The sequence below is a fragment of the Leptonychotes weddellii genome, chromosome 8 (assembly GCF_054177405.1).
Source record: "Leptonychotes weddellii isolate Sample4059 chromosome 8, ASM5417740v2, whole genome shotgun sequence".
Taxonomy (NCBI): domain Eukaryota; kingdom Metazoa; phylum Chordata; class Mammalia; order Carnivora; family Phocidae; genus Leptonychotes; species Leptonychotes weddellii.
The window spans coordinates 16,583,882-16,595,086 of record NC_138376.1 but is presented as its reverse complement, the minus strand read 5'-3'; the positions used below and the strand labels follow the sequence as shown (position 1 = coordinate 16,595,086).

General features: G+C 46.2%; 1 long non-coding RNA gene across 1 annotated transcript; it reads right to left on the bottom strand.

Annotated features, from left to right (window-relative positions):
* Positions 1 to 195: 195 nt before the first annotated feature.
* Positions 196 to 8,614, bottom strand: LOC145722818 (uncharacterized). Its single transcript, XR_014147385.1, has 3 exons — positions 7,617 to 8,614; positions 4,802 to 4,934; positions 196 to 247 (listed from the first exon to the last, which is right to left on the bottom strand). It is a non-coding gene; the product is annotated as an uncharacterized LOC145722818 (long non-coding RNA).
* Positions 8,615 to 11,205: the final 2,591 nt, after the last annotated feature.

Here is an 11,205-nt window from a genome sequence, read left to right as displayed (position 1 = left end):
CTTAAATATATTAGAAAGATCCTTCTTTCTTTATGAATGGATAAAAGGGGAGCTTCTTAGCCACCAGTGTCACCCCCAAAATCCCTTTCCAAAAACCCCACACTGGATTGGCAGAATGGCTCCAATTTTTCCTAAGTCCAATGGAGAGCTCACTAAGACAACCCTGAGGTAGGACTATATTAAGAGGAACCTACTGCTAAAGGCAATTGGCGAGCTTCAAAACACAGCAACTCCACCCAAAGTCCTCCTAGAACACAAGGAACAAATCTTTTTCAGGGAAATGTGGGGAGAGCACAATGTCTAGTGCTGTCGCAGGTACAAGCAGGACCCTGTCCAAAAGGGCCCTGGCAAGCTTCTCTTTCTCTGGACAGCACAGCCTCTGTGCCTGAGTTTGAAACCACCAGCATTACTTAGCGTCTCCAGCGTCTCGTCCCTCATCTGGAAAAAAAGGATGACAATACAGCTCGGCACGAAGGGCAGAGCAAGGATCAAATGAGTTTACTTAGCACAGTGCTCGGTACATAGTAAGAGCTCAGGAAAATATTTTTGTTATAACAAATAATATACTGTGGGTAGTGTAAATGTTATTTATTTTTTTTTTAAAGATTTTATTTATTTATTTGAGACAGAGAGAATGAGAGACAGAGAGCATGAGAGGGAGGAGGGTCAGAGGGAGAAGCAGACTCCCCGCCGAGCAGGGAGCCCGATGCGGGACTCGATCCCGGGACTCCAGGACCATGACCTGAGCCGAAGGCAGGCGCCCAACCAACTGAGCCACCCAGGCGCCCAGTGTAAATGTTATTAGTGCCAGATCCCAGGGACCCTCAGAAATCCTTCTTTTTGCATTGCAACTTATGAGCCTACAGGTCATTCTCACCCTCCCCATTACCACCTGCACCTCCACCACCCTGCCCTGCCCACACACTGCTCTCCAAGAACAGGAACTCAGTCTCACGATTCCTATCACACACCCAGCGTCCCGTGTGCCTGGCACATGGTGCTAAGTAAATAATGCTTGTGGAATGAGTTAATAAATTCCAAGTGTATCTACTAAAATGTACTTATGGGAGTAGAGAAACACTGCTTCCAGGAATGGAAAAAGTCATATATGACGAGTCACAGAAAGGCTGGCAAGTGTGAAGAGGAAAAGATCTGGGGCTCGCACCATATTCTGGATGAGAGGCATGGAGATCCACTCTTCAACAAAGTTCAGATAATGAGCAAAGCAACAGAGCAACCTGACCGCACAGCAGGAAGAAAAGATAACAGCAGTGTGGGGTTTTGTTGGTTTTTTTGCCCTTGCAGGGGAACTCCCTTTGTAGGCAACAGAACCAAGAGAGCAGTTACAGACAAATGCATATCTGTTGGTAAATGCCGAGGAGCTGCAAATTTCTATCACATCATTAATCAGGAGGTAGCGGTGGCAAGAGTCTGGTGAAACAGTGACGATTTGGGAACACCAAAAAACAAACAAACCCCCAACATAATCTAGCAAAACCCAGCAAAATGACATGACATTTCAGACCCAGCAGGAGACAAAACACAGACCCCCCAAAGAGGAAGTGATGTATTCACCCTAGCCAAACAATGAAGTCAACACTTTGAAAGGAGAAAAGAAAATCAAGCACAAAGGGACAGCCGAAATTCCTTAAGAGAACATGGAGGGCTGCGTCTGAAAGGGCTGCAGTTAGCAGCATCCTATCCCTCTCTCTCTCTCTCCCTCCCAGTCAGCCCTTGTTGGCAGATACTTATGGGCCACCAGGCTCTGGAATGAGCCAAGAGAAGTCTCCCTCCCTTTACTAACAGTATGTCAGGCAAGTGACACAATCCAAGGTCAACGTGGAAAAGGATGGAAGGAGAGAGGGAGGGCATGTCACAGAGTGGGATAGTGGGAACCACGGCCCAGCGACTCTGCAGGCTAGTTCTTCAGTGGACGCCTAGAGTTGACAATAAGATGTAAACTTCCACATAATGATGCTTTGCCGTAATAGGACCTCTTAATCCCAGTTATCTCAAAGAAACACAAACATTAATTAGGTGTTCCCAATGCCTCTAGGGGAATTCCATTTTCATCCTTCACTTAACTGCGAAACTGAGGTAGAGAGATGAAGGAAATGGCCCGAAGGATGGCTGTGTGAGTCAGCAGCCTGACCAGGAAGCCAGGGCTATGACTCCTCAGTTCCTGGTTTCCCATCTAAATATAAGAGTGTATTCCCTTCTAGAGGCAACTTTCCAGGAGAGAAGGCAAAGGAGGTTCAGGTCATCCTGGGGAGGGGCAAGATACCTGACAGCAGGCACCCAGGTCGGCAGAGACCGGATGTTTTTCTTCCAAGATGGAGCTTTCCCCTTCCTTTACCAGCGTTGCTCAGCCTGGATCATCCATGTACCCCCTGTCCTGACTTCGTGCTCCTTAAATGGGCGCCGCCGCCGCTCACCATACTAAAGCAGCGGCTGCACAGATTAGCAGCACTCTGTCCCCAGAGCCCCAGGACCCAATTGTGCCCCAGGGTGTGCCAAAAGCTCCCCGTGTGTGCCATGCATTGTAAAACCCTGGCACGTGCTTTGGCCAAGGATTTTGTCCTTCTCAATGGCCACCAGAAAGTTTGTTTGGCGATCTGTCCCTCTAAAGCGAAAAAAGGAAAAGAAAGCAAAGAAAAAGGCTGTAACTGGGGGCGCCTGGGTGGCTCAGTCGTTAAGCGCCTGCCTTCGGCTCAGGTCATGGTCCCAGGGTCCTGGGATCGAGCCCCGCATTGGGCTCCCTGCTCCGCAGGAAGCCTGCTTCTCCCTCTTCCACTCCCCCTGCTTGTGTTCCTGCTCTTGCTATCTGTCTCTCTGTTAAATAAATAAAAAGAAAATCTTTAAAAAAAAAAAAAAAAAAGAAAAAGAAAAAGGCTGTAATTGTTTCTTATAAGGCTCCGAAGGGGAGTAGAAGTTGAACCCACTTCAAGGGAAATACACACTCACTACACCCGCAACTGTTTGAGGACTTTCCGTTTTGTAATGCACCGGAGCTAGATTCCGAAGCAAAGGGACAGCAGTGATTATTCTAGAAGTTATATCATAGATGGTGTAACATTACCTTTTGCCCACTGGGATCCCGTCAGCCATGTGTGCCTGGTCTATTTTGAGACCCATCTGAGCCCGCTACCTGGGACAGGGGTAGGGTTCCCAAACCAACGTTCAGCTGACAAAGGCTTACCGGGCCTCGTCTGGTCAAGAGTAACAGTAAGAGCAAACCATCTCAGCGGCTGACTTTGTGGTTTGAAATACTGCTTTTCCTTCAACAGCAAACTCAGAGGCATTGTGTAAACTGCAACTATAACCTAAATCAACCAACTTTGGGGAAAAACCATAGACACATCTTTTTACTTGGATTTCTTTGTGATTCAGGCAACAGGGCAAACAGTATCATGAAGCTGAACTTTTCCCCAAAGGCAGGGCTGAGAGCCAGAACCCCCCGCAGACAGGTGTAACAGGTCCCAGGTGTGCGAAGGCCCTGATCATCGTCTTGGGTTCACATACGGGAGACATGGGCTTCTCTCTTTGCCACTGGCAGGGGACCAGTTCTTAGGGTCTAAGGTCACACTATATTTTCAGCTATTTCCGCAAAGTATGCAACTCCCTGGTCTCACTGAGGGGTGTTAGCTGCTTTGGGAGGCAGTGTTCTAATCTTCTCGCTGTCCTGTCCCCCATGGACCACGGCCAGCCGCAGGGCTTGCTACCTGTCCCTTAGCACGTGCTCTCTGCATGCTGCCTCAACGCACTGGACACAGAAACCACTGCTTCTGGCCTTGCTGACACATGCCCCTTCCTCCCAACTGTCAAATATAAGTGGCTCCCTCTTACTTCTGTACCAAGGGAGTGGTGAGGATTTATGTAGTGCTTGGGAGATATTTTAAGATATCAGCCCATCTGACTGCCTGCATTTGGTTTTATCTTCCTAGTAAGAGAGGGGGAAAGTGTTTATTTCTGGCAGACGATCCTCTTAGATTTTAAGGAGGGGTGATTGGAAAGGCTTCATCTCCTTCCATCTCAAAATGAGAGGGGCACTGAGGAAGATAACTAGGTAAGTCCTCAGCTGATGGCAAAATGGCTGGAGGTCCTAAAAAGAGTTTAGAGGTGAGCGTGAATCCAGATCCAAGCACTCAGGAGAGGCTGGCAGTGAAGTCAAACCAAGAAGATGCCCCATTTTTTTTTTAGCCACCATATGTGTCCAACAGTGAGATCTTTCGGCTTCCATATGTCATTACTGACTTCATAGCTATTATGGGCAATATCCTCTTAATTAACTTCTACTTAGACAAATAATAAATAATCTCCCTTTCTATAGGAAAGCTAGGACTCATTCGCCTCAAAAAATAATTTCCCCTCTTCTTTAAGGTGGTAAGAAATAAATCTTTCAAAATCTCCCCTTTTTTTGATGACTATAAGGGAAAAGTTAGAAAGGCCGGAATAATTAGGTTAAGTCATAACCAGCCCAGTGCCATCTGTGTGTTGAATGTGCGGATGATCTTGGTAACAGTTAAGCCACTTACTAACCTAGTACTCGCTGGGAAGCGATAAAGGAAAAAGTGACTAATGATGGATGGTCTAAGGAAATGGCTGTCGTTATTTTGGTTCAGTTTACACAATTCTTGCCTTTGCAAAGATAAGAATAGGCAGGTGCTTAAGTCATTAGACCCTAGAGCTGGTGAGGAGGCCCCACAGGAGTTCCAGCCCCTCTCCGAAGAGTGAGTGAGTAGTCTCTGCTAGTGGAGATTTAGAGTCAGACCCAGGTTCAAATCCTCATTCTATTGCTTACCAGCTGCATGAACTTAGGTAAACGTAACCTCTTTCAGCATCATATTCCTCGTCCGTCAAATGGAAGAATAAGAGTATTCGCCTCATAGGGCTGTTGTGAAGATTAGCATAACATGCCAGGTGCAGAATAAGGGCTTATTCAGCAGCAAATAATTATCGGAGGACAAATAAAATGAAGAGGATTTGTCAATAAACACGACTCTTCCAACTAATCCCACCTCCAATTATGATTTGGGAGCTCAGTGTCATCCTTCACCCCGAACCCCACTAAGCAATGATGCCATCTGCTTGCTTGCTCGCTGTAATAATCCAAGACTAACGTCCCTTAAAAAAAATACCCTGCCGAAGGGAGAGTGTATAGAGAACAAGTAGAGAAACTTCGAGAATAAAAATTTACTCCGTATTAAGAGCCTTCTGAGACATTCTAAACGACATTTGCATTTCTGACAAGGTTCACCCAATTTTAAGTTTCCATTTCAGTAAAAAGTTCCTGCAGAGATCTCTATCCTGGATATGTCAGGTCTGATAGTGTGCATAGTTTGGGAAAAGTCCTCTTGGCTTGGAGCACCAAAGTGAATACATTAAGTAAAAAAAAGTGGCAAAGAAGGTATGCCTAGAACTTCCAGTTCTGAGAGCCAAATGATAAAACAAATCCATGAGTGCATTGAATTATCCCTGGCACCATTCTATCTCCTATGGCATATACTATATAATGAAACAAAGAAATTATTATGTGCTTCATAGAATAAGCCTAAAAAGAGAGAGAATTTGCTTTACCAAATGTGTGAACAAGAGCTTCTCACCTCACCTAGAGAGCTGGCTCTTCAGCTTTTGGCCCCCCATCCTATGTAAGAAAGTAGCTATATTTTTAGTACTCATTGATGTAAAAGATACAGAAGAACAGAGTGATAGTATAAATTTAGAAAAGCTTTTCAATGCATTTGCAGTTTATTTGTGAATGACGAACACATACATTTGGATCAGGTACATTTCTATGCCAGTCATTTTATTATTTAATCTACAGAAATTGTTGATGCACATAAAGCATCTCTGACCCTTTGCAATAACTCAGTGTCCCCGAGGGCGTATTCAGACACTAACTGGGGCCACAGACCCAGAGCACAAACATGATGGGAAGGCAGGAAGGGATGCTCAACACATCCTGAAAGTGTTTTCTGCAATTTATTTATTTATTTATTTTATTTTTTTAAAGATTTTATTTATTTATTTATTTGACAGAGACAGAGATAGCGAGAGCAGGAACACAAGCAGCGGGAGTGGGAGAGGGAGAGCAGGCTTCCCGCGGAGCTGGGAGCCCGATGTGGGACTCGATCCCAGGACCCTGGGATCATGACCTGAGCCGAAGGCAGACGCTTACGACTGAGCCACCCAGGCGCCCTGTTTTCTGCAATTTAAACAAGGTGAGAGAAAACTGCTTTCCCCTAAACATCTGACCGTAAGCAGTTATTCTCATTTGGAAACTAGTTTCATTTCTATGTGCTTGGAAATCCCACCCATGTTACAGTTTCCCAGCTCCCTACAAAACAATAAGTATTGCCAATAAAATATTTATTGAATGATAATGATCTTGCTTATAACCTACATGGTGTCTATTCCTTTAATTAACCACATTCATGGTGTTGTCTTTGTGATATTTTGATAGTTTCCAGATGCAGGTATACCTTATATGAATAGAAAGAGGGGGGAAAAACCCCAAAGTCACTTAAAAATAGAACCAGAACTGTAGCTACCACATGTGTTTTAAATATATTACCCATACAATTAAGAATACAGTATTATAAACCAGCTCTATAAATCTTATAATAAAAACAGTAACACACCAACTCTTCTTAGCCACAAAGAGGCCCTTAATACTATTATAGATTCCATGATAATGTGGCTTTGGGATTGGCTTAATATTTTGTAGTAAGAATGTTAGCTAGTTGAGATAAAACACAACACATCCCCTTGTGTGTACCTAAAATGAAGGGGGGCAATACTCTTCTTGCAAGGCAGAAGCAAGCTCAGCATGTGCCTGCCTTCAGTATTCCTGGAAATCCTCTGGATTTTTACTACCATTTATCTTTTTTTTTTTTTTAACATTTTATTTATTTATTTGACAGAGTCACAGCGAGAGAGGGAACACAAGCAGGGGGAGTGGGAGAGGGAGAAGCAGGCCTCCCGCGGAGCAGGGAGCCCGATTAGGGCTCGATCCCAGGACCCTGGGATCATGACCTGAGCCGAAGGCAGGCGCTTGACGACTGAGCGACCCAGGCACCCCTTTTACTACCATTTAAAAGTGCTAAGAAAATTTAATTTTCAGAGAGGGCTTCAGGCATTGTTCTGTAGACAACACAATTGAGATCCTTTGCCTTCAACTTCAGACCTAAACTAATCCAGGAGAGTGAGGAAAGGTCTGAGTTGGTGTGAATACAATTTGTAAATTATAAGGTGCTAGCCTATGCAAATGTCAGCAATTAAAATTACTGATTACACTTCTCCCTGACCTTGATTCAACTGGTAGGAAAAAATAACTTTCGGGCGCCTGGGTGGCTCAGATGGTTAAGCGTCTGCCTTCGGCTCAGGTCATGATCCCAGCGTCCGGGGATCGAGTCCCGCATCGGGCTCCCTGCTCCTTGGGAGCCTGCTTCTCCCTCTGCCTCTCTCTCTCTCTCATGAATAAATAAATAAAATCTTTAAAAAAATAAATAACTTTCTGAAACTTCCAACAAAAAGGTATTTCAACACTATGAAGAGACTTTTTTCCCTGGGAATGTGCAAAAGTAGAGATAATAGTATAACAAACTCTCACATACCTCCTCCTAGTTTTGGGGTATGGCAACTCATCTCATTTACAATCTTCAGTCCCCCCCTCCCTGAAAAAAAAAAAGCTGTTTTAGTACCAGACACCATATAATTTCAGTGCAAATATTTCACTAGATATGTCAAAGTCGTGAAAATTACTTTTCAAAAATAGCATTGCAGATCTACTTCAACCAGTGACGATGATTCCTTAATAGTCTCTAATATGTAGTATTCAAATTTCCCCCAAATGTCCCATATTTATTTTTTATCAAATCTATCTTCAACTTTTAAGGATAGTGGCTGTTTTTAAGGAACTCAGCTGAAATCCCCTTGCAGTTCCTCTTAGAAATATTTCTTTAAATAAGTGCTTAGTCATGGGGCATTTTATCACCAATTCAACAATCGCCCTAGGCCTTTACTGAGATGGGCCCACACAGCTCCACGGTAGAAACAGAGGCTGCTGAGGCTTTCCTCACTGTCTCTTACCGTAGGGCAGGCACTTCATAGTGCGAAGAGCTGAGAGTCAACAAACCTTGATTCTAATCTTAATTCAGTCATTAGATAACTGTATAACCTTGAGCAAATCCATTTGCTTCTCTGTGTCTCAGTTTCCAGGCCTGTAAAATGAAGGGGGTCGGCCTGGGTCATCTCTCCATTTCTTTCTGGCTCTTGAGGTTCAATATGTTTGATTTTATGTTTAATTAATTTCAAGTACTATATCTTCGTGATGTTATCTATGAAGATGGGAGCAGGTCTGTTAGAGACAAGAGCAGGGTATTTGAAATCATCAGACCAGTCAAAGCCTGACTTGAGTTCCCTTGGGTAAGTCGTTAACCTTTCTAAGCCTCAATGTCATATTGTATTACAATTTATTATACTTACCTGCCTCACCTACAGGACGCAAACTTCTATGGAGCAGGATGTTCTCAGGTTCGACTTCCTATCATCAAAGCCTAGTGTAGTGTCTAGAACCTGGTAGGTACTTGATACACACCTTGATACAGTGAATATTGAATATTTTATTCACTTATAGAAATCCGACCTTGCCTGTGACCTTTGGTAAGAGATGAATGAGAGCCTTTTTTTTTTTCTGCTAAATTTCATCTCTCTTTGGCAATTTTTATATGCTTGCTTGCTTCTCCTGTTTTATGTTTGAGAGAGAGTGCGTGCGCACGGGGGCGGGGGGGGGGGAGGAGGGGAGGGGGGAGAGGGAGAGAGAATCTTAAGCAGGCTCCACGCCCAGGGTGGAGCCTAATGCCGGGCTTGATTTTACAATCCTGAGATCATGATCTGAGCCTAAATTAAGAGTCAGACATGTAACCCACTGAGCCACCCAGGTACCCCTCCTTCTTTTTTAGAGTATACTTCTATACACTCACCACCATTTTTATTTTTCTATACTGAGTTTTGGGGTCATACTTTGGAGTGGCTTAGTGCCAGCCTAATAAAGCATTTTTATCAACTTCTCCAAATCAAAATAATACAGGAGGTAATGTAACTGCAACAGTATATATCAGATATATGAATTTTCTGATGAATGGAATGTTCACTGGGACTAGTTCCCTAAAAATGATCCTGATTCAGTTTTAATAGAGCTGAATGTGAACAGCTGTGAATATTTCCTCAAACGGTCTCTCCCTTTGATGTAAAGACACTCAATTTAGTTTATCATTTCATGATCCCTGATCACACTCAGGTACTATTTTGAAATGTGAACATTTTCCTTAACTGTGTTCAAATCTGGTGCAACTGCTAGAGCAGGATTTCCTGAAAGGAATACTAACCCTGAACAATCATGCTCACAAAAACCAGTGACTGGACAGACACACTTAGGAAAGTTTGCATACGACAACTTCCTGGCAATTCACAAACCCCTTAGCACACAGAAGATTCGGGAAAGTCTTTCTATAAAGATACTTGTTGCATTTCTTTGTTGTATAACAAACTTCCTTATTCCATGTACCACTAAGAAAGAAAACTAGGACTCAAAGCTAAGATGCCAACAAATATGACATCAGAGATGTTAAAATTTAAAAAATGTGCATCTTGGGATAGATGATGTGGTAATATGACCACAAAACCTTTTGTCAGACATCACCTACCGCCTACTGAGGATCTAGTGTTCTCTGGAACAACACTCTGGACAACTATGCTCTAGCCTAGAGCTTTCACAATTATTTCAGAGGAAGCAAGTAAGACTATTCTTTCCTATTAAGAAGTAAAAGAATAAGAATCCTGAAGTTGGAAAAAAAAAAAAAAAGGAAATACTGGTCACCCGTTTTAAGTGTGAACCAGACCTTGTTCAGTTAGAAATTGCTAGGTCCACATCCGCATGTAACTGTCCCGCTGTCCTCAATGAGCATGTAAATCTCTTTAAATTAAGATGGCATGTAATTAAATCATTCAGCCTGTTGACGGGCTTCTCCACACACGTAGTTTACTTTCACTTGAAGTAACCCATTTACCTCTGCAGAGCCCCACACCCTGAAGTGACTCAACTTCATTCCACCACCATTAAAATCTCTAGCCCTTTACAGGCTAGGCTAGGGCGTAAAGCATCAGTAACTCTACAGTGAGTCAGATCAAGTATGTGAGTGCTGGGGGAAAGTTGGAGAGACTCATAAATCTGCTTCCAGGGAAAGGGTGCGGTGGATGGCCGGGGTCCCTCAGGCTCCCCCCTGCATCAGTGCACAGGCCTGGCCCAAGCCACCCGCTCACATCCTTCTCCATCTTGCCAATCCGACCGCTAAGGGCTGGGGGGCAAGACTTCGGGGACGGCGGGTCCCTCCCCAGGCTGGCCCAGGTTCCCCGTCTAACCCCGCACGCCTAAGTTCAGCCCCTCGGATGCTTCGGAATGGCTGAACTGCGCGAATCTATCTTTCTGGCCGCAGATCTGGGGGTTTCCCCGGGCTCTCCGGGCTGGCAGGACCGGCCAGGGCCTCGCGCCGTCCTTCGGGCCGGAACAAACAGCCCATGACCCCGGGAGGCCCGGGTCACCTTCACACCCGCCTCCGCCCCGCACCTCCCCCGGGGCCCGGGCCTGCCTCCCGCGGCGGCGCCCCCCGGCCCAGCCCGGAGCCGCGGGGCGCGGGGGGACTTGTGCGGGCGCGGCCGCGCTTCGCAGGGCGCCGCATCCGCCGCCGAGATGCTGGCAGCGGGGGGAACGGCCTCGCGCGGCCCTCTCCTTATTTATCCACCCTGCAGTTTCCATGGCTCCGCCGCCATCCTCCGCCCCTTCCTCGAGCGGAGCCCGGCAGCGAGCACGGACCCGGCACGGAGGGGGCCGCGGGGCGTGGGGGGGGGGTGCGGCGCGGGGGCCCCAGGGCCCGGAGGCGGGGGCCGCGCGTCGTTTCCAAGCCCCGGGGCGCGCGGAGGCGCACCCCCAGTCCCACCCCCCGGGCAGCTGTGCCACTTCTGCAACCCCGGCCCGCCACCCCCGCGCTCGCCCGCACCCCAGGTCTGTTCCCCAGCGGGCCCGGCGCCGGGGCCCCCGAGCGCGGCGCAGCCCCCGGCCCGGCCGGGAGGCGCGGGGGAGGGGCGCGGCGCAGGCAAAGTTGCTGAGTTGCTTTGCACGCTCAGAAGTTGCAGCTGAGACGGCAG